This window comes from Salarias fasciatus, chromosome 18 (assembly GCF_902148845.1).
Source record: "Salarias fasciatus chromosome 18, fSalaFa1.1, whole genome shotgun sequence".
Taxonomy (NCBI): domain Eukaryota; kingdom Metazoa; phylum Chordata; class Actinopteri; order Blenniiformes; family Blenniidae; genus Salarias; species Salarias fasciatus.
Window position 1 is genome coordinate 14,359,194 of NC_043762.1, and position 27,732 is coordinate 14,386,925.

Below are 27,732 nucleotides of genomic sequence, written 5' to 3' on the forward strand. Positions count from 1 at the left end.
AATTACATTTCTGCATCATTATTGGTACTTATTTTGTGAACTTTGCTTTCAAATGTGACATAAATCAAGGTTTTTGCATGATTTTAGGTAAAAACACAGAAGGTGAAACCAAGGAGAAAGAGCAAAGTGTTTTAAATATTTCCAGAATGAGCCATGTAAGCGTTTTCAATGATGCAATACAAAAAGTTGGCTTCCATCATGGATAAAATCTAAAAATCAATATTTTTTTTGTATGGAGGCACATCTCTGAGAGCACTTCAAAACTATTTCCACTTAAGTTAAGACACCTTTAAGTTGTATCACTGCGGTTTTTCCAATTTAGTTTCATTCAGGAACAACAATGCCGGTAATGTGACAAACTGGCGAGACTACTTGGGCTAGTTTATGAATAGCGGGTATCAATTTCCTATCTCCCATTTTATCTACTGCCGCTGATGACTCGCGATAATGACAATTTTGGGATTTGTCTAATGGCACTGCTGAGACAAACAATCTGCAGTCTGTCGTTACACACGGGGCCACCGCGGTTCACGTCGGCTGTATCTTTAATGTGAAAATCCCTAGGTGCTGTTCTGATCTGAAACAAAACACGTCCTTGATGAGTTATGCCCCGCAGAGCCACGCTGTGGATTTATGGGTCACATCCAGCTGGCCGCAAAACTGAAAAATGGTAAATCAGCATATAAATGACTGCATTATTGAGAGTGCTAAGAAAAACATCAACCCACTAGTCCATTATATTAATTGGAATCGCCCTGACGATGGCGGGCAAAGGCTCCAGTCACACGAGGGTCGAGTGGTGATAAATGAAAGGCCGGAGCAGGAATGCAGCTTCGGCCAATGATATTGCGGAACGTGTGAACAACTGCTCCCTTTTGTTTATACTGACCTTGTAATTAATCAGTAGGGAGGCAGGGATGCTGGAAAATGTATAAGAATGGCGGGGGGAGAGGTGGATGGGGAGTGTGAAGTAGATGAGAGGGATTTAAGCCCTCAAAAAAACAGCATGCAAGAGAAATCTGAAGTAAACACCGACGTCGTCCACAGTGCTCCTGAAATGATGTTGATAAAGAGACGATATGTATCTGGGATCAGGGATTTATCATTTTAAACTGGGGAACACGATGTGACAAGGGAGTTTAGCATCTGTTTGTTCACACAGATCAGTAACTGTGTTACACACACACACTTTCTGAGAGGCTGATCAACAACTAGAGAAATGCTTGATCTTAAGAAAAAAAACAGTAACATATGTTCTTATGTATTGTCTTATGTATGTTCTCAAGTATTTGAATAAAAACTGACTAAATGATCAAGTTTCAAAAGAAAGAGGTTGTAGCAGAGTAAAGATGGTCAGAAATACACCAGAAGACAAAAATAATGGTGAGATAATGTTTTTCAGTGAACTGAAACATCTGTAAAACTGTAGTATCACCTGCAAATTAAAATGTTTTTTTTAAAGATGTTGACCCTTGAAAATGCTCAGCAGCAAATAGATTAGACCAAAAAGCTTTACTTAATCCAGTTAAATTGTGCAGTAATGTAAATGTTCTTTTGTAAAACTACCAGCTATGTCCTGTAATTAGTACGGTTGCGCAAGAACAATTTAAAATATAAAGGTAAATTAAGCGTGTTAAAATGACCCTTTAAAGAAAGTGCCATTTAACTGAAGACTGAAATATTTCACCCAATGAATCATGCAGAGATTGAAGTCAAACCATGCACCAGTAATCATGACTGCTGCAAGGTCACGAAGAAACACATGCAAAATCATTATTCATTTATACATTTTAAACTTTAAAAAACTGATATTCAACAATGGTTCTTTTCCCTAATACATGCATGCATGCATGTGTATTATTTATTTATCCATAATTGACACCCTGAGAGAGTCATTATCAAGGTCATCATCACTTTTTTCAGTTAAATGAAACTGTAAAAATCCCCCCAAGATTATTCCCAACCGGGAGTAAATCCCTTAAAGGTTCTTTATAGTGACAATGCAAAGTTTTGTTATATTATATTGTGATGAATTTGAATAAATCAGTTTTCTTAATGAGAAAACTGAAAATGAACTCATTTAATTGGAAAATTATCAGGCATTGTTCAAGTATCAGACTCACAATTGACAAATCTCCCAGCTTTCCAGTGTGAAATGAAATTTGGGAACTCTGTGGTTGTCAGATTTCACTGAGAAAAACCGATAAACTAAACTTCGGTGAGCAAGGACTATGCTGAATGTAACTGAATGTATGCAGAGCTGACAAAACCACTGGCATGATGTGACAAGAAATAATCTGACACCACTGACGTTTGCACACAGTGCAACTCAGAAATACTTCACACGTTTCTGTAGTTCTGATGGACTGATGGTGCGTTCACACCGGACGCGTCACAAGCGTCGTGAGCGGCGCTTTTCTATGCAAAGTCTATGGTGGACGAGCGTCGTGGAGCGGCGGGCGGCGGGGCGGCGCATCAGGAGCGTCATGAGCGTCGCTTTTCGAGCGTTTCGAGCGTTTCGAGCGTTGACGCCCACGACGCTCGTCCCCGGCGTCAGGAGCGTCGTGAGCGTCGCTTTTTGAGAGTTGGGAAAACTGAACTTTCGACGCGCTGCCGCTGAGCGTCAACCAATCAGAGACGATCCCTCCGGTGCTACGTCACTACGAGTGATCCGAGCACCGATGCGGGCCGGCCAGTGTTGCTAACTTGACGACTTTCTCGCTAAATCTGGCGACTTTCCAAAGCCTCTTGGCGACGTTTTTTTGTCAAAAGCAACTAGCGACAAATCTAGCAACCTTCTCTGGTGCTCTGGAGACGTGACAGGACGTCTCGTTGCTGTCGTAAATGAGCAGCGGGTGCTGCGTGAGCCCCTCCCCCGTCCCAAAGCGCTCACAAGCGGTCAGTCTCAGCAGCGCTCCCCGCTGCAGTCAGATCAGAGAGGAGCAGACCAGCCAATAGCGACTTTTCCGACGACGACGCGGTCTAGCTTTATTTAACAAATGAAGCCAAGCCGCTCTCCTGATGTGATCCGCCATAGCTGGAAACAGAAATCAGCCTCCCGCGCGCCAATTAACTGACGTGCGTCAAGAGCGTCGCGAGTGTCGCGAGCTTTGTGACTACCCGGTGTCAAGCGTCGTGTTTGAAGCGTCACAAGCGTCAGCTTCGAGGCGTCCCAAGCGTCGACGACGCCCGCGACGCGTCCAGTGTGAATGCACCATGACAGTCTCTTCAAAAGATGATATTGGTTTTTCTGTCCAAGGGGGATGTTTGTTTTGGCCAAAATTCATTTTCTGCAGACTCAAATCAAGACTAAGTCTTCACTTATGTTTGTGTCTAATCTCAGTCTAATTTTCAAATGTATTTCACGATCATTTGAATGATGTTTACTGTCTTTGCTATTGTGCAGTTAAGAACATGCAAGAAAAAGAGGAGAAAAGCACAAGCCGACTTGAAAGTGAACTACAACTTGTCACAACATAGGAATAAATCTCTTTTTACACTATATTTACACTATCCATCTCTTTACACTAACACCAAGACACTACCAGTTAAGAAAGAACGCCACATCTTCTTGCTCAACCTTTTCTATCGTACTGTTCTGTTAAAAATTGCTCCCTTGCTGCTGATTATAGGCCCAATGTCATCCCAAAATAATTAATCCAAATTGTCAAACCTGCTGCAATAAGTTTGCATGTTTTTAGTTATCTTTTGTTTAGTGACAGTTTTTCCTGATACAGGTTTTTGCAGCATGAAAGAGAAAACTAGAAGCTTCTCTTTATACTTCTAATAACATTTATTTCAAGGTATTTTTGCGAGATGATATTCAGCGGCTCTATAAATATATAGCGCCCTCCTCCTCAGTCTGCCCACTATCTAACCAAAGGGTAAATAACTATTATGAGATAGTGACCACTGCAGCTAAAACTTATGATGACTCAAGAAAAACTGGCTCGTATTATCAGACTCCCAATACGTCATGTTTATGTGACTCCAAAGCATATAATAAGACGTCCAGATATCTCTGCACAGTGTGAACCAAGGTCATTTGTTTATTATAATGTTTGTTTTTTTTTTCACAATGACGACGGCTGCCCAAGTTCGACTGACTCAATATAAAAATTTGACAAGTACAAACACCTTCTTGTTGATCAACACAGGACCACCTCGTCTGTACATATTAACCCATTAACATCTGGAGTGACAAGTACACAGCTGTCAGACCTGCAGTTTGAATGCACCCTCACACTGCTGGCTCCACATCCACTCACTGCGGCACTGTGCTCGATTAATATATCCATTTGTACCTGTTTTTGATTAAACCGCATTTGTGATGTGATCCATTGATTAAATGAGCTTGCATGTGTCCCCAGATGAGTCAGAGTTTATTACGCCCTCTAAGGCTTTCTATGGTGGAGTACCCACTACTTTAGGCATGACTGTTAAATACTGTGGCTTAAAATAGGTGATAAAAAAAAAATAAATAAAAATAATGATGCATGCATCACAATCCCTCAGGGTTGTTTATTGTGAACCTCCCATTTTCAAATTCATTAGCTAAAAAGGTTAAGCATTATAACAGAGCAGCTAATCATCTGCATATGAAAATGTTTTATTTACTTGTGCAATTATAAAAATTAATCAGCTGCAATTTGATGACATCCACCTTCGGGGGGAAAACTAGAGAAGAAGAGATTTAAAAATACAAACTTATGGCGCGGGCTTCTTCTTTATGCTTACTAGTTTTATAGCCGCTCTTAACTGACTGCTCCCATTATTCAAGAGGGCACTGAACAGAGAGATACAGGTTTATTTAGCAAACACGGGAGATTTATTTCAGCTCTATGAAAAGCTGAAATATGGCACAAGTTTTATAGCAGTCTCATAATTCAGCCCTGGGAAGAAAAAAAAAACACATTCATACACAATCTGATGCATTACAGGAATTTGTAATCAGTGCAGCAACGCTGTCCACTGATAAATATGTAGCTCTCTGGGAGCCGTATAAAATTCATTTCAACACAGAGATTTGATGAACGGTAATGCTCACAGCTGAGTAACTGTGTTAGGCAGTTAAGCAAAATGTCATCCACTGATTAACGTCAGCGCGTTGGATAAAGGAAGTTCTCACATCTGTGAGGCATTTTCCCCCAACTGACAGTGCGGCGCTCTCTTCGCTGCCCTATTGGGTTCACTGTGCCATATATCTTGGGTATTTTTCCCCTCGGCATCAGTCATCGCAGTGCTGAAACAGCCAACAGGTGTTAAAGTCCTGATGCTTGAAAATTCTTGTGCTTACACCACTACCTTTCAAAAAGCCTCATTAAGGATGATGAAAGACGACATTAATTTGTACATTGGTGAAAGAAAAGTTATTTCTTTACATCATGCACAGAGTTTAACTTTAAAAGCATTGGATGCAACAGCATTCTGTAGCACAATTAACACAATTCCCCCCCCCCAAAAATACAGATGTAAAAAATGTATTTGGTACTTACTGACAGGAGGACGGAGGACTACACTGACCATGCTCAGAGGGAGTCAGGTGAAGGCTGGTCCTGATGGGAGAAATCGGAGTTGTTACAATCGATTCACGTTACAACTGTCATCAGTCTACACAAACTCAGGAAATCTGCATTTTTACACACATGAAAAAAAAGGATGGGATTGAGAAAGATTCAGCCCAACATAAATGTCCTTGAATTTCCTTTTTTTTTTTTTTCTGCAGAGATTCCAGCATCTATCAGCCGATGGACCTGCTGAGGTTTCATGATGACCAGGTTGCTTTGACAGCAGTGTTCTGCTCATCTATAGAACCGTTCTGGCGTCTCTCATCTTCCTCTTGACAACACGCCACAGATTCTCCACAGTTCCAGAGCGTTGAAGATAAGCCCCCCCCCCCTCAGAGAACATGAAACACTTTGCCGACCTGACACACACACGCCCCCCCCCCCCCCCCCCCCCCCCCCCCCCTCCCCTCCCGCTCAGTAATATTTTATGATTCTCATGAATGAAATCATTTAAATCCTTGAAGACTCCTTCTCATCGTGAATGCAATTATGGAGACGGTGTCAGATGGTGTTGTCCAGCATTGGTGTTGAGCTTCATCTTTAAGTATTATATTTTTAAAAGCAAGGGGAAGGAAGGCCGCAATCACATTAGATCCACTTGCCTTTAAAATATGTAAGGTCATGCGATATGAATAAAGATTCAGTGACATCTTGAGTGCAAAGTCTGAACTAGTGGTGTTTCTAAAAACCTGGAGGAGGAGCATCTGTAAATTGAGATGAAAATCCAGTTTTTAAGTAATCTTGCTAATTCCTGTATTCTCTGCTCACTATAAATGCTTGGTTTTTTCAACCACAAGAAGAATCTGAATCAAACTAATTAGAGCGGAGAATCAAAGTCCTGCTTCTTTTTCTGTTGCCGGAGACCAGGGGTGTGCAGCAGCTTCAGTTGTCGACTTTTACGTTTTAGGCCTCGCCCTGTCAGTCAGGTGTGCTGGAACTGGGAGAGACGTAAAAGATGCAGGACAGCGACTCTTGAGGGTTGAGTTTGGACACCCGTGCCGTAGACCATCAGCTTCGGTGTTCGGTGTGTGGTGTGGTCTGAGATGCTCTTCTTTGTAACTTGTAACCCAGGGCTAGTTGAGTTATTTTCTGCTTTTTTATCATCTCCCACCAGTCTGGCCATTCTCCTCTAACATCAGCGAGGCCATTTGTCCCAGAGACCTGCTGCTTACTGGACATGTTCTCTTTTTTGGACTATTCTCTGCAAACCGTAAGCTGTGTGTGAAAACCTTTTGAAATAGTCAGATCAGCCTTTGTCGTGCCACATTCTAACTCACTGAAAACACATTTCTTCCCCATTTTCATGCTCGATTCAAGCCTCAGCAGCTCGCCTTGACCGTGTCTACATGCCTACCCACATGGTGATAAAGTGGCAGGTGAGTGTTTGATGTGGCAGCGCAAAGCCTCGTAACAGAAGAGATTGATTTGGGGTTGTTTTAATGTATTGAGTTGCTGAGCAATGAGTTTGACTGAAGTATTTTGCTAGAAACACTTAAAACTTAACTTTATTTTTTTGTGTGTTGTTGCTTTTGTGGTGGCTTTTCCATCTCACTGTACAATACAATACACTTTTATTTCACAATGCACCCCATTTCAAGGTTTCATTACGAAAGGTTTTATAACTTTACTATAAAGAAAGCAGACATTGTTTATTTTTGCAGACAGAAAATTCTTTTATATGAAACAAGCCCAGCAAGAACAAAACTCTCTTGTCTTGGGGGTCAAAAGTTTCCCATTCTACTGAACTGTTTACAATAAAAGCTTCATATATTGACAAACTGTCAAGTCGTCCTGCCGCAACCAGGCAATTTACAATTCACTGGCTCAGTGAGTCCGGCATCACAAGGAGCAGAGGTATGTGGTTCATAGTTAAAATGAGGCCAGTGTGAGTTTGTTGCATTACTTTCACAGCTCAGACTTCTTGCGGTTTAACAAGTGCATGCTTAAATTTGGCATCAACATACTCGTCATTAGTTCCGAACCTTTTGTGGGGCAAAGTCCATTCTAAGACTCAAGTCCGTGCAGCTGCGTGAACACGTGTGTGCCTGAATCCACGCACTTCAGTTGGTCTCTGCATGTGCTTGAGAGCCGTTCACTCCAGCCAGCCAGAGTAATGGAGCAGCCCCATCTGGACCTAACACACGGACCAGACTGTTCGACCTGTCAGGGGATGAATGTGCTCCCAAGACAGAGTGTTTGTGTGTGTGTGCGTGCGTGCGTGCGTGCGTGCGTGTGTTTGAACTGGAGACCAAGTGGCCAGCCAGGAGGAGAAGCTGAAAACTTGCACCTGTTACTGCACTCCAAGATAGAAACAGTTGGGGGGGAAAAAAGAGGTGGTGAGAAAGATACATGGAGAGAGAGAGACTGAGATGGTCACAGTGAACTGAATAGATGGAGAAAGAACGAGGGGTGTGTTAGCAGAGATTTGTATGTGTACTTGCCTCCATCGCTCTGTTGTGTGCTTTGTGGATCACAACCACATGATCAAGGCCTAACTTTATTACAGTGGCAGCTTTTGGCTGCAGTTGAAAACACTGATCAATTTGGCTTCTCGCGACGACGTGGAACTGCCATGCTGCCCATGACTTCGCAAAACATTCAGCTGCTTGGCAGCCCAGAAAGGGGCTGGCGGGCACCGAAAGAAACGAATTGTAGCCTTGCAAAATAACGACTGTAGCCCAATGAATGAGCTCATTTTCTGCCCTCTCGCACCATCTCATCTGCTCTGGCACAAGGCACTGCTGTGATGTATACTCCAGCACAGCAGAAATTATCACCAATTTCTCTTTGTAATATTCATAAATTTCAAAGAATAGAGCCTATAAAACAGGAGGAGGACCAAATAATCACGACCGTTCCCCAATTATGATTTAAATGTCTTCTCGCAGCATAAGTTATCTCTGCATTTTGGGGAGTGTGGACTTATTGGAGGAAGCAGAGCTGCAGAGCTCATAAAACTTGGATGGATGGAGAATATCTAGCTCATTCCTCATATCAGGAGAACAGCAGCTGACAAAAATAGCCAGGTGGCACTACGAGCTTAATAGATTTTACAACCACTAAAATAAAGCTTCTTGTTAAATGTTGCTTGCACATTAGAGTGATTCACGCTGCCTTTCCAAATCCAAACACGCAGACTTTATCACCTGCGACAAACCCCAACTGAACTCAGTGTTACAAAGCTTCAAGTGCAAAGACTCGTCCTCCTTCTCAATGCTGAAAGGTAATAAAACCCCTCATAAGCACCCATGGTTGCGCACACGACCACCTACACATCTACTTACACATGCGCGCATTTTTTTGGCTCGTCTCCTGACTTCAACATGCCCCACAGGCTGCCTGACAAAATGAAACTGCCCAGGTGGAATGATACACCTGTTGAACAGGATGATGCCGCTTTGAGAGGCGCCATTATTCACGAGGGGGCTGACACCATCGCCCAAAAAGTCATAAAGAGACCATGGAGATAGCGGGCATAGCTCACTTCTACGACTGCATCCAGCTGCACTTCGCAATGTTTTTCTAACACAGCTGAAACAAAATGTAAGCCATAAATATGCATGTACTGCTGACTGAACAGTGACAAACCAGGCAAGGAGCAGTTACCCAAGATATATTTCATTGTTAATAAAATGCACGGACCGTTTTTTTTTTTTTTTTTTTTTTTTCCCCAAAAATAATTTAAGGATGCTTTCTCGCAGAGAAACCAAAAGGCCATCAAGTTTTTAAATATTACTGCAGCAAATGTCAGCGTTTGACCCGGTCTGTTCTTGCTCGATGTAACACGTCTCACATATTTCACAATGTCTTACAACTCGTAAATTCATATCCATTTTTGTAAGTGACAAGTGTTTGTAAATTATGACTCTGCTGCCAGAGCTGCATGCGGCAGCAGTGACCATACAGGAAAAAATATTTAGATTCCAACTTCCTCATTTGCTAAGAGATTCTCGACATTTATTTGGATGCCCCAGTTCAAGGACGTTTCTAAGAAAGTTTTTCATTTCCTAATTTTTTTCTTTTATACTGAGGAGATCCCAAAAGAACATAATATAATATTGCAGGGGACTATGTATTCATATCTATTAAAACTAAAGTTCAGGCTACAAAAGTCTCTGAGTGTTTAAATTACAAGAATGAACACATTAATGCTGCAAATTTCAAAATTTCAGACAAATATGATGAAATTAAGAAAGATGCGGAAATAAATCGAATCGACTGTCTTAGAACATTCATACCTCTTTTTAACTAAAATTAGCCACTGACAATTTATATTTACAGTCTTGTTTTGTAAGTCAAGAAACAATTATGTCTTTAACTCAAAACCATATTAGAAAAACCTAAAGTTTTGTGACTCAAAACAACTCTGACAAGCATGAATTCTTCTTAAGGACACAAGATTGTTGTGCATGAAATATGGAATAAACACCTGATCACAAAAGACAAGCAAGCAAACAGTCACAATCAAAAAAGGGGCTCGTCAAAACAGAGCATCTGATCCTTATGGGTTGACTTAAACATGCAAAAAATGAGATTTTCTTTTTGGAGAAGAAGTAATGACTCAGATCAGAGGCTCTGACGCACAAATCAAAGGAAAGTCTTCTGCGTACTTATTCAAAGTCAGCAAACCCAAAGCAGGCAGAAAAGGAGTCCAACCCAGAACACGACTGTTGACAGCCACTGTAAATTTGTTTCTCACATTCAGAGATGTTGACATATTTTGTGGCTTCCATTGAAGTGGATTCTAAAATCACGTGGTATTAACGGAACTTAACTATGATAACTATTTAGGTTCTTTGTAATTGTTCTTGATAAATCACATCCTAATCACATTTCAGGATCTTCCATAAAAAGCTGCATTTATTAATTCAAACTAATGTTGATGGGTGAATGAATGAAAAGAATAACATAATTTAAACACTAATGTTTACCAAAACCTCTTCAAACTTGTGACGCTGGCCTTTTGCTTCCTGTTGTTAGCTCAGATATTTCTGCTCACAGCTACATGTTTAGCATTAAGGTGACACCAAAGAATAGAAGTGCTTTGGTGATATGCAAATTATTTTTATATTTTGCACACAGCCATGCTCTGATCCATGCTTTCATCCCACAGATTTTCAGCTGAGGCTTTCAATTCGCACGACCAAGCCACACTGTATCATCTGCTTCATGCTACTCCTCTTCGCCGTTTTCCACATGGGGGTTTCTAGTCCAGTCCATCTGGCACAGGAAAACTGAAGCGTCCGCCAGGATACGGGCAATTTACAGACCAAACTCATCATAGCATGAGGCTGCTGTGGCTCGGATGGTCGAGTGGCTAATCTCTCGATTGGAAGGCTGTAGGTTTGATTCTATTCACATGCTGAAGTGTCCTTGAGCAAGACACCAAACTCCAAACTGCTCCTAATGGATTGACTGAGCAGCACGCATAGCAGACACCTCCATGTGTGTATGAATGGGATTAACAATATAAAGCACTTTGAGGGCTTCTCAAGTGGTGGGAAAACGCTACATAGGTATATTATTTTGGAAGATGGGATAAAGTAAAAGAACCCAGAGACTAAAACAAAAAAGCAACAGAGAATGCGTGTTTACTGTGAGAAAAATGTGTTCACAATTTCCACATTGTGCTGCCTCCTTTTTGATAGTATGTGCTTAGAATAATGCAATCTAGAATAATAAACTGATGATGGTAGCTGGAACTAAGTCAAATGAAAGTATAAATGTGCTCATAAATGTGGGGGTAATTCATAATTAGTGAATGCGGGTCCACAAAATTAAACTCCTGGGTGTCACATAAACACATATAAATTGCACATCTTTTAGTGTGCAGTCATGTAATCATATTTAAATTAGTGTGAAGAGATAGTTATCAAACTTTTACACACTGATATCTGGATGATACAAACATTATTTGGGAAGTTAAAATTAATGAAATGAATGGAGATTGTGGGATTACAAACAGCATACGTAATCTTTAAGGTCAGATGAAAATTATGACCAACTATGTTTCAGAATTGTTTTGGTGGTAAAGATAGCGAATAAAATTTGAAGAGGGCAGGCTAGTGGAAAGACGAAGACACAAGAAGTAGACGCAGTGAAGGTGCAGGAGTTTGAGTTCAAGGAGTCGACAGAGCATTGGACAGTGCACAAAAGAGGTGAAGAGTGTCAGAAGGATGGAGAGTTTTTGAGAGTGAAAAAGAAATCTTACGAGACAGTCCAACTATGATGAGGGGTTTGAAGACAAGGCCTCTGTCACCAGGATGTACAGGACTGAAGAGCTAGCTATAAATAATTGAGCGACATACTTGTGATGGTTTGCTCATGTGCTGAGGAGCAACGGTGGATTCACTGGGGGAAAGGATGCTGTCAGGTAGGAGGAGAAAACCTCCAATGAGATTCATAGATGCAGTGAATCAGTAATTAGAGATGTTAGTGTCAACAGTACTGAAGGAAGGAGATAGAGTACAACTAAGGTTATTGATCAATTTCATATAAAACTTGCGTAAAACATGACACACAAACCATCATTTGTATGCATTGGTAATTGATCGAATTTTGCTGTAGTGACACCCAAAAAAGGCCTCAGACGAGCTGCTATCCAAACCTTTTCAGTGCAGTTTTGTCTGTGAAGTTCACATTTTTCTTTAGCTTGACTTGACTAAGTGCAACAGCATCAAGATTACTGGTAAAGGCAGCCTTGGTCACTCGACTATATTCGACTCTCCCATCGTACACTGAGCTCCAACCTCTCCACTTAACCCTCTTCTTACGATTTGCTTTACGACCACTGGGCAGTGCAAATTGTCTCGCCTTCGACCCTGCAGTAACAGCACCAGTAGGTGGTGGAGTCTTTTCTCAGCTCCAGTCCAAGTCTGAGAAAAAACAGAGAACAGACAGCGAGACACAGGAGATCTGGGCACAGTGATGGTGTCACAATGCTGAGCATTAGGAAAAGGCCAGTTGGATCTGCTGAGATGACTTGGCAGTGTCTGATTTGTTACATGATTTGGCCACCATTTCTCCAAGGGAGCTTCATTTAAATTCATGTGCTTTAATTAAAAAAAAAAAAAAAAAATCCTGTTCCCTGCCTGGCACTGGGTTCAGAGACGGGCATTTGGTCAGTTCAGAGATGCTTCAGGGGAGCTGAGCAGTCCTTTTCTGGATGGCTGACTACTAAGGACAAATGTCTACAGCGGAAAGAAAGTATTGCATTTTGTAGTAGTATGTGGTAGAAAGACGCTGTGAGAATCATGCCTCAACAGTTTGCATTTTGTTAACATAGCCGTTAAGTTATGAAGCCGGTAAGTTATTTCAGTTTTTAAACTGACACCCGCCGATGTTTCAAAGTCAGCAACTAGTGAGTTACCTGGACTTGCATTGTTGTTTCAAGTGATAAAGCAAAGTTTGAGTTTAGTGAAGATCAAATTCAGTTGAATCAAGCTGAATTAATATGCACATTCAACAGCGACAGACGGAGGCCAGACGCCTACACAACTGCCTGAAAACAATGACACCACATGAACATTTTGAAATAAACAAACACATTAGATTAATGGAAGACAAAGATTAAATATTACTGCGTTTTCTTAATAAAAATAATACCTGATGTGAAGGGAAGACCTGTTTTGAAACTTCATGGCGGAAGATAAAAATGCTCACTCAACTTCAAGCACATGCAGGATTATTCATACAACCCTAAAGGCCTCAGCTGGAAGGGATGCAGGGTGGGACAGTTCAGGGGGTCAGACTATTCAGACACCTGGATACAAATATGTGATCCTTTCTTTCTTGGTTTGGTAGCCAGTTCGACTTGGACACAATAGTCAGATTACATTTCAATTACAAATGAAGGAAGGATGTTCTGATGTGCAGATCCAATCTGTCAAGCAGGAGTTGTCTCTCCTTCCAGAACCTCAGCCTCACAGATGCAGTGATCCCTTGCTCATGAACACTGGCATTCCACGAGTGTGTCATGCATGTGTGTGTTTGCGTGATCTACTGCACTGGTGGGGACAAATGACCAAACGGACACGCTCTCACTCACATACAATTTTCAACCTCCAGCGCCCTTCATCTGGGCTTCGACACCTGTACCCATGGCAACCCTGTCAATGGGGGAGCAGCCAGGGTCAGAAAGACTCTCTCGCTCTCTCTCTTGCTCTCTCTCTCGCTCTCTCTCTCTCTGCACAGGTCCTGACATTTGGAGGTTTGTCTCGGTGAGGATCTGTTCATCCCCTCACATTCCTGAGTACAGCATTTTTCATTTTGGAGCTTTGTCTTTTGTTTGAGCAGGTGTGTGTCAATATAGTGCTTTAAAAACACACACACACACACTACATTCACACAAAAGCACATTAACCTTTTTTAACTAGACATAATCTCCTCCTATTGACCTCCAGCACTGAATAAATTGAGATTTAAAAAAAATAAAAATTAGACTGCACATTTTGTACAAATCATTCATCTCCAGGGTTCAAAACATTTTTTTTTTTTGTTTAAATCACTGCAATCATCATTGATTAGAATTAGCCATTTCATGCTGATAGTTTGTGTGCACCGCAAAGTGTGCAAAATGTCAACAAAGCCAGAATACCGAATTAAGAGAAACATTTAAGGATTTATTTGACTGGAACTCGCCTTATGCAAATGAGTCAGTGGATTAGCAAAGATGGGCATAATTATGAAATGAATGCAGCTGCATAATGGGGTTTGGCTTTTTGGACAATATGTAGCTCCTCAATAACAGTAGTTTAATTAAAAGAAACGTATGAGACAAGAACTGGATGCCCTGTTCTTTTTTTTTTTTCCTTGTTTTTTTTCCCCCATTGAATTTTTCAATTAATATTATAATTTGAGATGCATAATTTTACAGCACGTCTGTTACAAACTGATGAGTCACATTGCACTCAGAGTTTGGACGGAAGGATTAAATGAACTTTCATGTCATGGAATGAATGCAGATGGATGAAACTGCTATTGGGACTGTTTCCCACCACGACAGAAGGGTAAATCAATTCCTGACCACCAATGACAATCAGGACAGGGGCGTGCGCTCCATCTTCTGTGATATGCTCGGTGAGTGCTATAAATCTGGAGTTAGTTAGGGGAGGTGTCAATAATAGTGACACTTCTATCTGAACAAGGAAACTCTCCTCTGGCCTGAGTTAACCTGGTCTAATCCTGCTCCCAGAGGTAAAACACAGGGTTAATCTGAGTCGTTGGAGGGAATGCCAATGGCTGTCAGACAGAGTCACTGCCTGGGGAAGTGCTACCAGGGTGAACCCCAACGATTAGATTATTTCCTAATCCCACTGTCTCACCACTTCTACACCGTTTTGCTTTAAAAAACAAAAAAAGAAAAAAAAGTAGTCATTCTGGCACAGAAAGGACGACCAATTTCCACTGTTTATCCTCTCAAATCCAACAACAGGGCAGCCGGTTCTATCCAACAACTTTTACTGTTTATTTTATCATAATTCCTTCAATGCACCTTCTTTTAGAATCAAACTGTTTGCTCAATGTCACCACAAATTACTTATTGTGACAATGAATAATCGCTCTTTGTAAATAATCCACTAAAAATTGGCTTTGTTCACAACTGTAAATCATTTAATGACAAATAAATAAATAAATAAAAATATATCTGGCTACTGAATAATTGCAAATCCATGGCTTATAGGATTCTGTGGGGTGGAATAATCACATTTATTTTAATAAAGGGAAAGAGGGCAGTGTGCCCCGTTATAAGATTTGTGTTGCAGACCTCACACACAAAAACACTGAAACAAAATTTGCATAATGCATGCTGGGAAAAAATGACTTCGCTCATCATTTAGTCAGTCCACACCGAATGAAAGTTGAAAACCTATAAATGTTTTATAAGTCTTAAAAATGAGTCTTATGCTGCTTTTTTTGTGTATAATTTCTCACTATCTTTACGTTTGGACCGTTCTCTCCTCCTCGCCCTGCCTCGCCTCCCTTCAGCGGGATTATTGCTGAGTGACCTGACAGCGCCGCCTGCCTCTGCTTCCTGCTCCTGTTTTCCACAAGCCAGATGATTCAGCCTGACGACCTTTAGAGTACTCGCTCTCAACCTTTAGACTGCAGCGTCACAAGTGGATGAGCAACACAAATGACTCAAAAATCAAGAGGACAACAGATGTGATGAGCAAGTGTTTAAATGTTGGAGGTTACACTCTGATCGTCACCAAAAAGGAAAAGAAAAAAACTTTACCACTACATTTTAATGTTAACATTTTGTCAGTCAACACAACTCGTTACTTTATTGCTTTTTTGCTGTTAACAATCACTTTTATTACACCAAACAACTGTTAATAACATTTGCTACAGTTATGGTTAAGAAACTGTTGCTGAAACAGGTCAGTTTTAGATGAATATTGTCCATTTTGGACTTTCTGTTTCCGTTTCTGTTTGAGGAATTAAATAAAAGAAAAAAAATGTTTTTCCTGAATTTAGCTGAAAAAAACTGTAAGGCAATAAATTAGAATAGGATGAAGCTTACTCAACGAAACCGTCCAGATTTAAACTTTGCAGCACATTGAGCAGAATAATAAGAATGTGTGGAAAAATTGCTGGTGGCAGTTATAAAATAGTCCTAACCTCAAGTAAATTTGAACTCAATCACATGCTGTTTTGAGCTGAGCTGTAAAAATCTGACAGAGAATTGCTGAGATTAAGAAGTAAACATCACAGCAGACTAGAGGAGACATTATGGGGGCTTGAATGAAGTGCCTAATAAAAGAGGTGTGCTAATTAATGATTCATCATGCCTTGAAGGTTTTCACTGGAACAGCTAAGAAACCTGTCAGCCCACTTCAGAGGGCTGCCATGTAATGTCATGCTATCTATCCAGCACTGCAGCGCAGCTTGATTATCCATCAGCGTGAAGACTTAGTTGTTTCAATGACATGACTGGCCCGTTCCCTGATGTCTGCCAAATGAAAACAGAACAGTGACATCCCCAGAGGAGCTTAATGATCCACAAACACATGCAAACACAGCTAAACACACACACACACACACACACGCACACACACACACGGAGATAGCAACTTATTGATCACTGTCAGATCTGTCTATAGACTGGAAACAAGCCTCAAAGCAACACAAAAATTAGGACACTGACGATTTGTTAGTTAACACTGGCAGGAACAACATCCCTCCCCCAAACTCACATTCACCACACTGTCCCTCATTTTGGCACACTTACACACATTCACAGAGATCACCAACACACACACACACACACACACACACACAAATGCAGACACAGTAATTGACTGATATGGAACAGTGAACAAGGAGTTCTTGTCCATTTTTGAATTATGTCTGGCTCTGGACAATTGTGGATGAATCTTTGGAGAAAAATACAATGTGGGTGTCTGAAAGATAGTGAAAAGACAGAACAAGAGGCAGAATCAAGCATGGCAACAGAAAAAAAAAAAAAAAAAAAAAAACGATTTGGGGCGGAGAGGAAGGAACTGTGTGAACTTTACAACTCGGGTACCATGTCTCCATTGTGCAGCGGAGAGCCACGGTAGTTCAGCAAAGCCGTAAAATATGAACATGCAAGCAGTGAATGAACCAATCGGTCTCGGCCAACATGGAAGAAAACAACTTGAGCGGCCTGGACGAGGCCTCCAGAGTTTTTGGACGGGCTCGTCGGTCCGTCTCTGGGCACCGAGTGTGGAGGAGGGCGCCAGAGAAACGGAGAAAGAGGGAAACAGAGAGACACACTGAGGCGAGGAGTTAAAAGATTCAAGGAGGGGAAAAAAAAAGGGTGCGAGACAAAGAATGAGGACAGATGCTGTCTCTGTGATGAACAACAAGGTGTAGCTAACAGCCAAATGACACACAAGAACAAGCAAATTAGTGTTTGAGCCTGACAGCATTAACAGGTTGTTTCAGGTTTGTGTATGAACAGTGTGATTAAAACAAAACACAATTATCTAAATTGGTCAAGACAGCATAAGTGTCGAATGATTCACTCCCCCCCCGCCCCCACTCCCCCGTTTTCAAAAGAAATGGTCAAATTTGCTTCTGGCTCTTTCAGTGTTTTCAGGGGCCTGGTCCACACAAACACCGGTTTATTGGACATGTGGTCTGTCCACACAAAGCCAAGTTTTTTCACTGTTAAGTTTTAAATCTGAAAAAAAAAAAAAAAAACTCACTCAGTTTTTCCACTTTCACTGGTAAATGAAGGATAAAATGCTAAAACGTCAAAGTCCAGCCTCTCCTGCATTCAGTAACTCTGACAACTGAAGCCATAACTTTCACAACACATTCTCACGTTTTCTCATAACCTGCCGGTTCCAGCACGATCCAAAGCAAGACTTCTATTTTTTTGTTGGTCCATACAAATTACTGTTTTCGCACTCACTTATCCAGATTTACCATTGTATTTTTGATTTTTACATGTATGCTTTACATCTTCTGGGTGTATTTCTGAAATACCAAGGCAGAGTTAAAGAACCACGACAGACCTGATATAATTATTACAGTGTTTTTGGTCATTTTGTTTGGACAGACACATTTCTAGGCAAGGTTTCATATGTCCACACAGAAAAGTTCCAAGTTCCAAGTCTCCAAGGAGACTTTGTTTTTCACTCTCAAATCACATAAAAACAAACCAAATCCAAATGAAACTCTTCTAAAGTAAAAGCTCTTCCTGCACGGAGATGTCAGCAGTTAAGCATGTAATGGCAAAATTGTGAGCACTGTCACAGCTCTGTGAGGAACGCAGGCAGCGTAATTGTAAATCAAAAGTTGCCAACAATGTACTCGAAACTACCACAACTTTAGAATTGTCATGTATTCTCACTAAGGGTGGGTGGGAGACACGGCACGAAGAAAATACCGGGCAGTTTTGAAAGAAAACTAAAAACAATATTTTTGATATGACGAAATACCCACAAATTGGTGCCTATTAGATACTTCCCCAGAATTCACAATAAGCTTTTTTTTTATCAAACTTGTTTCTGCTGCAAGTTCAGACAGACAGACAGACAGATAGATGTGTTTGTCATCTTCATCATCAATTGTGAATAAGTCAACAGCTTTGGATAATTAAACCCAATACATTTATTTCGCCCCCGGTTGCTTTTACTGTTCAAATTTTGGTGGTGTAAAAATGACTTTCTGTCATTTCGGGTCATTCAGCGCTATGAACATTGACGTTTAAAGCCTTATTTTTTCAAATCAATTTGGTTTAAATAATTATGTGATGTGACATATGTAGCATAATTAACAGCTGCTCAGTTTGATCTGAATTCAATTCTACAACTAATTTAAATGTCAATCCTTGCCAACCACATCGTTCAACTTTTTTACTAAAAAAAAATTTAAAAAAAAATCGTAAAGACTTGTAATTCATCTTTACTTAAAGTATATTTTTATAGAGGTTTAATGGTGACATGCCCTAAATCCACAACTCATTTAAAACTGTTTCATGGACTTTAAATCCTTAAAGTAGTGAGGCTGTATTGTCCTGAAAAGTGGAACATAACCTCAGCAGGTTTCAGAGAAAATCCCAGGTGGGAGGAAAAATAGACGACGTGTTGGGATCTCCGGGAGAAAAGGAGTGAAGCATATCAAGATGAAAAGATGACCCGAGAGGCATGAATAACAGCTTCGAACACAGGGGAGGGGAAGGGACGGCCCACATGCTAGTTAAAAAGATACAGAGCAGACAGGCATCTCTGTACCCAAGGGTGTGTTTAACTGTAACTCAACATAGAGCAGAAGTAAAGACAGGATAAGACACTCATCCCTGCAGAAAGAGATGCATTTAACTGCTTTTCACCATGCAAATAACCCTGTTCTACACGGCAGCTCATTAATAAGGTTTTTAATTTAATTTTAATGCAGCTACCTACAATCCAGCACTAAAGTTAGGCTGAAGCCTCCCGCTTGACCTCTCGTTCAGAACAGAAATGAAATCTGTGCTCTCATTACCATCGCTGCAGGTTTAAACCACTCTCAAGATCATACCGAACATTTGAATGGACGATTTCTCTTCAAGTGCTCCACTTGACACTGTTGCATCAGCCTGAGCAAATCAAACGCACCTAAAGTGTCCCTAAAGAGAAAGCCAAACACGGCACTCGAAGGCAGGTGATTTACAGGAAAGAGGTTTTGCAACTCTCAAAACACAGAAGGCACATATACGTAGACACGCTCAAACACACACTGAGACCCTCCTGGAATTCACATTATGTCTGTACAGCCGAGGCCTCCACAGCCCAGTGGGTTTCAATGCCCCTAGATTACACCTTTGTGCAGATGTATTCAGTTCGGGTAAATCAGTGACCTTTAAATCAGTTTAGAGTGAGGTGGCGTGAAGGGCGTAACGCGCAATCACTTGCATTATGTGTGTGAATGTGCAAATAATAAGTGTGGACTACATATGATCCACAGAGATACATCTTATGAGGCCTAAGCTGCACAGGAAACAAAAGGAGGAGCACCCGAGATGTGAAAAGGTGAATGCGGAATCTCCCATGTTCTGTTAATGTGTGATTTCACCCAATTTCAAGCATGACTGGCTCAATAAGATTCCTGCATCCCATTTAAACATTTCTCCAGAAATAACATTTATCCAATTTGTTTCATGGCTTCCCGCTCCCATGCACTTGTCTCACACATGCCCGTGGCAACCAGCTGGAGTAGTTTGGATTTCAAATTTAGAGCCAGGCTCTGAAGAAAAGGGAGTATTTTGTCCTCTCTGGGAAAACATATTTGTGGGCTAATCCAGCATGACATTGCTGCATAATACAGGAAATATGATATTCGTTGTCTCTCTAGATTAGAATTAAATATAGTAGCAATATGTAATGCTGTGTTGCATCAGGAGGACGTTGCGTTAGGAGATACTTCAGGTGGTCATTTTGTACTAATGTATCAAGCACTAATTACCATAGTCGCATTTTGAGCCCTCTTTTGTGAGCTTCTCATCGACTACCTAAGAATAGCACATCACTATGCCAGCCGAACACCTATTTATTCAGCATTTTTTCTGGCATTACTTCCCTCTGAGTGACCACGGATGGTGCTGCTGGATGCGAAACCACCGCTGTTTCCAGGCACGGGGCCTATCTCAGCAGCAACACACGGCAAAGCACAGAATCCATCCAGCTAACAATAGCCAGCCCCTTCACCCCGATACATCCCCCGTACAGCTCATGCTGCTAATTAGCAATGAACTCTGCAATTAACCACCTTGCTCTATTGTTTGAGAGATAATATTTCTCTCTTAATACTTCTGTCATCATACAATAGAATCTTAAATAACCAGGTTGTAGAGGTGGTAAGAATTTCTAAATAACAGTCAAAAACAAAACCAGACGGGAAACTGTCATGAAAATCTGCTGGGGGGAAAAAAATAAAATAAAAAAAAGCACAATACCCACTCAACAACAAGGACAAGAACCTTGAAGAAATTCAGCCAATCTTGACCAACTGCAGCCATCCTCTGTATTTAGTTTTTCATTGTTAACATCAGGTCGTCGGTTCAGTCGACCTACTTGCTGATTCAACAGGCACGGGAAGTCTTTCCTTTTCAAACACCACCGGACTGCTCAATAAGTGTGAATAGACGTGTCAATCTGTGTATTGCTCAAATGATGTTTTCGTCCTTGACCAACACTAGTCATAACCTAATTCAATACAGGTCCTGGAAGCAGTGGGCAGCGGGTTAGTTGGGGGTTTGGGGTCTTGCTCAAAGACCCACTGTGGCACGATGCGTGATTCAAACTAGCAAACTTGAATTTATTAACTCACTAGGCCACCCCAATGTGCATGTTGACACACATTTTTTAGAGAAATTATGACACATTCTTCAGCGAGTTGTTTTTCAGAACGGAGAAAATGAATCAGTTCTCAAGTGGCCATGACATAAAGACGCTCAAAGCAGGACGAGGCCAACAGACGTGTGGAAGTTACAGTCGACGCATGACAATGATGCTCCTTCCATCTCTCGCCACCAACATGGTTTTTAAGCCTTGGACAGGCCCCCATATCTATGGGCTTTGGACCAATGAAGCATCTGTGGGATAAACTGGTTTGGCATGGTTGTAAGAGGACAGCTACACCAAAAAATCTCTCCCAGCTCTGCACAGCTCTGCGCATCACTACGAACGTGACAAAATGAAAAATCGATGATGAAGCTGAAGTCCACATTGCACATGCCTCATATCAGATCAGTGAAAGAGCTTTTCTAGCCTCGCCATTTAAATGTGACGCTGTCATAAGACCATGAAGAAGTTGAATGCTCTAGTATCATTCTATAGATTTACCAAACTCACTGTTGACAATTCACACACCATAATTAAACAAACTGAGCAAGTGAATGATCGCATTCTAAAACAGTTTCTCAGCTTGTGGGGAAATGAAGCTAAAGCATTGCAAGTTCTTTTTTTCACTCGAAGATAGAAGATATGATCAATTTTCCACATAGCACCAGGAATTACACCTACCTTGTGGTTTAGAAGGGGGAAAAAAAAACTCATTTGCCTCCTTCTAAAATCTCCTAAATGTTCCTGAATAAATAGTGGCTCAGCGTTGCTCACTACGTTTTTATTTCATTCACGAGGCATCAAGGCCAGGAGTTTTCTACTGGAAGAGGGCACAAACGGTGGAAAAAAGTTTCAAGTGATGCAAAGTAATGATCGCAGTAGTTTTCCTCATTGAAGGTTAGACAGAAAGCCCGAAGTGATAGTGAGAATAGCTTTAACGAAGAATGTCTTCGAATTCTGGCCAAGAGAAAAGCTTTGAATTTCAGTTGCTTTCCTTTCTTTTTCTTTCTTTTTTTTTTTTTTTGTATGCCTGCGGATAGTTTTGGTTGCACTTCACTCCCGAAAACACTTCGACTCCATCTGAGAATGGCCATTAGAAAGAAGTGGGGGAAAATGACTGCAACAGCACCAATAATGACTTTGCAGCAAAAGGACGAGTGTAGCGCTCTTCTAAGATTATAATGTGAGACCATTAAGGTTAAAAAAAAAAGAGAAGAAGTGGGATTTACATTTAAAATTCAATCGAGAGCTTATTCAGAAATCCACTTACTAAAACAGTGTAAACAGAGGAAAACTGAAAGATATATTAAACAGACATCTTCGCATTTTTTCCCTCCTCATAACTGCGATGTTTGTTGGAGCTAAAAATTTAATGACCCTCTGGCTCTCTGGAACAGTGATCATTAGGGATGGGACGAGATCTCGTGTCACGAGATCTCGCGAGATTAAGTACGTTTATATAAAGGCAAAAACTCTTTATTAACTGGAATATTGACGGAGTAATACATTACAATGTACAGTGCAAAACCCTGAATGTGCTCATATTCATATTTAAAAACCCGGTTGAAAAGGCCATGAAATACTGTTCTGCGCATGTTCTATCTGCAAGGAATCTTGGTCTTTTGAGTACACAAACTACTTGTGATACAGTTTAATTGATACGACGTAAAGAAAATGTGCGGAAACGATCGTTCAGTTCTTCTCTTTTATTGAAAAACGATGCATCGCATCAATGCACATTTTACCACGTCTTGCCGGCTCACACTCTTTTTCTAACAGCATGCAGAGAGAGCCTGCAGCGGTTGCGGCGCCCCTCTTCCTCTGTGGTGTCTGTGTAAAATAAGGTTGAACATGCAAACAGCGCACCTAGTGGCATGAAGTGCAGATGCAGTCATGGCGTCGTCTGTGCGCCGCGGTTTAAATGGGATTAGGGGAACTAGGCGGCCGCCTCGGGCGCAGTGTAGAGCGGAGGGCAACGTGGCCGTACAAGGGGCACTCCGACCCGACACTCCATGCTCCGACGCTGTATGTGAGTACCGCGCTGCCCCCCCCCCCCCCCCCCCCCCCCCCCCCGGTCTCGTGTCGTCTCAATCTCGCGGACTCAATCTCGCGAGACATCTCGTCCCGTGAAATTTGTGTCTCGTCCCACCCCTAGTGATCATCACTATCTCTGCCACTGTGTGGAGTTTGCATGTTCATTTGTGACTTCAGAATGTGTGACCTATCCAGTTTGTGCACTGCACTCAGCCACACTTCCTGCGATCGGCTCCCAGTAGCCCTGAATCAGTAGTACGTAAATTGGATGGGCCTTCCAATAATGTTTCCATCTGTGATCAAGAGTACTATAGAATCAAAAAACAGCCGCCCTTCTTTTCATCACAGTTGTGGTAAGCCAGTGAAAGATTTTTCATTGAGTTGCTCTGATCCATATCCAACAAGTATGGTTGAACATGCCGGCTTGTGATAAAAACAAACAAACAAAAAAAAACCTTTAAAGCCGACTGTAAAGTGTCTCAAAGAAAAAGAAAGAGGAAGAAAATGTTGTCGAATGTTGTAGAAAATGAAGTGTGAGGGACAGACGGACGGACGGACAGAATGAGGAAGAGTATAGTTTATTGTGTGTGCTCTCTCTTTGGGTGGACAGTCTTTGTAATGAGAAATATTAGCGTTGCAAGAGTCTTTCAGTCCTACAAAAAAGAAAATCATCACGCGCGCACAAAAGAGGGCTCCTAAAATCCATCCAACCAATCAATGGTCTTTACAGAGAGCGCAGCTCACAGGGAGAATTTGCTCATGCACACTTCAGTGAATGCCATTGAAAACAGAATTAATCATTTTACCTGCAAGATGCTTCAGTACAACAGCACATTACGTGCTAATAGGTGGGTGCGTGGCTTCTAAACAAGAAAACGAGTGACTTGGAAAAAGGTTCATCTTTTCTCATCTGTTCTGTATGTTCTGTCCAGAGTCGCAAAAGTAAAAAGAAAGGTCAAAAAATTAGTTGGTGTGGGAAAGTGGCTGAAATGCAATTTTGGTTTCTAAGTGATTTATGAAATACTATATTAATTGTTTCAATGTCCTCAAACCTAAAAATAAAAAAATCTATATATATAATATTCTGACCTCCATGGACCTTCTAAAACTCATGTTAAATTTCAGCACTAAATTCACGCATGCACTGAATTTCCTGTGTGTTACTGGAGAAGCTCACTTTGTCTTGGCTGACTGTCAACTCATTTTGCAAAAATACTGAAGTCACTGGTGCATGATACTGCATTTACTCTACTGAATTCTACACAGCATAGAAATATTAATTTTTATTTTTATATTTAGGATTTTTTTGAGAGGGGTGTGAGTATTGCATTGGGAAAAAAGTTTTTTTTTTTTGTGAAACTTCTCCATTTACAAAAACATTTAATTCTGTGATTTTGATGAGATGCCATGAACGCCTGCTGGTAATGCTGGACTTGACAGCTCGCAGCAAGTCACTCACACTCTCCAGCTCGTGCAATGAATATGAAATATTTCATAATGTTCACTAATCAGCCGTAACATCATGACCACCTGCCTAATATTGTGTAGCTCCAACTACGCTACACAAAACAGCCCCGACCCATCGAGGCATGGACTCCATCACACCTCTGAACGTGAGCTGTGAGATCCAGCGACAGCACATTACCAGCAGATCCTTTAAATCCCAGAATTTGTAAGGTGGGTACTCATGGATTCAGACTTGTTTGTCCCACAGATGTTTGAGTGGATTGGCGTCTGGGGTATTTTGGAGGCTAAGTCAATACATCAACTCCCAACAAACCAATTCTCTTTCCATTTTAAGAGCAGTTTTAATTTTTATGGCAATGCTTTATCATTAAGGACTTCTTTCAGAGAGTACTCAAATTTAATTACAAGAATTTATTTATTATAGTCTGTGACAATAAGAGCATTTGTTTTGCTCCATACGGAAGTTGTATATTTTCCCATTAAAACTCAATGCGTAAAGTTGTCACAGCTGTCAAATAGACATTCAGGAGCAAATTAAAAAACAGTACAGACATTCTAAAATCAGATGATTTACCTCCATCACATGAGCCTGAAAATAGATATATGAGATGATCGGCATGTGTGTTGCAAAGACAGAATATAGAAACATCACTGACAATTTGGCGAGCAAGTGTATCTGAGAACATCAGAGCTGAGCCAAGAGAAACTTCAGCTCTTCTTTCATTTTTCAACATCCGACAAACTCAACTGGAAATTTTCCCTATATGCTCTGCATGCAGGAAAATGCAGCGGCACATTTAGGAGGTCTGATTGCACTGTGGGGGTCTCTGCCTGGCGCCGGTGTGAACTGTTAACCCAAACAGTTGCACACCGAGCCCAGAACAAAGAAGTGCATCGGTATGCAGAGCTGCTTTTGAACTCCTCTTAGCTTTTCTTGCATCATTCAGTTTGACTGCTGGAAAATCTAATTCTTTGTTCATTCTTCTGTGTCACACAGGTATAACAACTTATTATATTTGAATGAACGCTTGAAAAGAAAGCAACAACAGGGCTCTTATTCCACCAAATAAGTATTTTTAAGGGAAAGTAAGAATCAATTTTCAATGGGTTTTGATTCTTCTCATTTACGAGTACAATAGAGGCAGATGGAAGTCATTCTGGTTGAAATCATGAAATCTATTAATTTTGTCGCATTGATATTCCCGACAACGTTTCCTTTTTTTTTACCTGATGAGTATCCAGACACAAATAAAGATCAGGAAACTGAGCACATCAGTCAAAACCCTCAAAACCTGAAGTTTGATACAAATCTACGAGTAGTTTATTCAAGGAAACTGTTAAGTAAGACAAAAGGATATTTATGCTCACAAAGACAGGAAGCAAACATCACAACAGAATTACTTCTAATCTTACCAAACAATGCCAGAGTGCAAGTGCTGCTTGTTGCAGAAATGGAAGAAGTTTATTTACAGTCCTGGTCAGTATAAATGGCAGAAAAAGTGCAAATTGCAAAGATGGTGTGTGTTGTTTTTGAAAGATGTCCACTTAAAAAGACACCAGCACTGAAATAAATTAACGTTTTGTTGCCGACCGTTTCAATCAAGCTTTATTTTCCATGTAAGCAAACACAGATTATGTGTCACGAGCAGCTGATTTGTTTGCGTAGTCATTATGTTACCTGTTTCTGTCTTTAAAACCTGTTAGTTGATTAACTATTGGCTCAGTCTCACATCATGTGATTTTCAAAGTCTCAGGCTGGAAATGGTTTTTCCTTTGATGCCTTGATTTTTTATGAACATGAAAATATCTTCTACAGAATGGAATGAAGACTGAAGGAAAGCTACAAAAATCTAGTTTTTTATGGCATGGCGGTACCAAGTTCCGTTGGGATTAAGTCGATTAGCTTAGTTAACACCAACAACAATAGAATCATAAGAAAAGAAAATCATGATAGTGGTAATTCACTATCACATTTACCCACTCTGTCTGCATTCACTTTTTCGTTTTTTTGCCCTTGAAAATTTTTAAGCGACGACTATGCCTAAACAACCTTCACACTAAGCGATTCGCTTTCATTCCACCACCTCATAATTAACCTTTAAAAGGCAAAATGAAGCGCTTTACAGGACCCGATACACCCAGAGCGTGGCTTCAAAAAAGCAATGATCCATGACGGTGGACATAGGTTAAAGGGAAGTATGAAAGTAAAATGCTTTTTAAATTGTTCAAGTCTTGATGGTGCTGCTCTGCTCAGTCAATATAATTTACTCTGCGGTTTTGCTCAGCCTTAAAATTCCCCATTCAAAGTTTTTGATTTGTCAGTAAGAACAGAGTCTTCTCGCTACCTGGAAGACATCACAAAATAACTTCTACTTAACTTAAACTACACATCCCATCAGCAGCAACGTCTCCTGCAATAAACAAACTTAGAGCCACAAAAAGTCATGCTTCTATGTGCAGACACATACATAGGAGAAATAAAGTTCTTTACTTATACACATTTTAACCCAAATGATTACAAATGCATATCTTTAAACCCGCCTGTCCCAAACCTGTCTTTACACAGAAAATGTAAATTTCCTCATGAAATGCTGAATGCACATTCCAACAGCTACAATCTTGGCACTGATTCAGCCTTTCACTTTTACATTTCAAGACATTGAGTATATTAATTTTCCTATTGATTTTACTGTTTTGGTTAATTTCTTTGAACATAAATATGAACTGAAGTGACGTAGTTGTCAATGGTGGCAGCGCGAGCAGCAAAGCTACAGTGGCACAACCACAGTACCTGAAAAGCAAAACTGCTTACGTCCAAAGTCAGCCCACTTTTTGCTTTCTGGTATGTT

General features: G+C 40.8%; 1 long non-coding RNA gene across 1 annotated transcript in view; it reads right to left on the reverse strand.

The window, feature by feature from the left end:
• Window positions 1–27,732, reverse strand: part of LOC115405656 (uncharacterized) — a 68,533-nt gene that overhangs the window by 27,303 nt on the left and 13,498 nt on the right. Inside the window, exon 2 of the long non-coding RNA XR_003933450.1 lies at window positions 5,496–5,555. This is a non-coding gene — a long non-coding RNA (uncharacterized LOC115405656). The remainder of the gene's footprint in view (window positions 1–5,495; window positions 5,556–27,732) is intronic.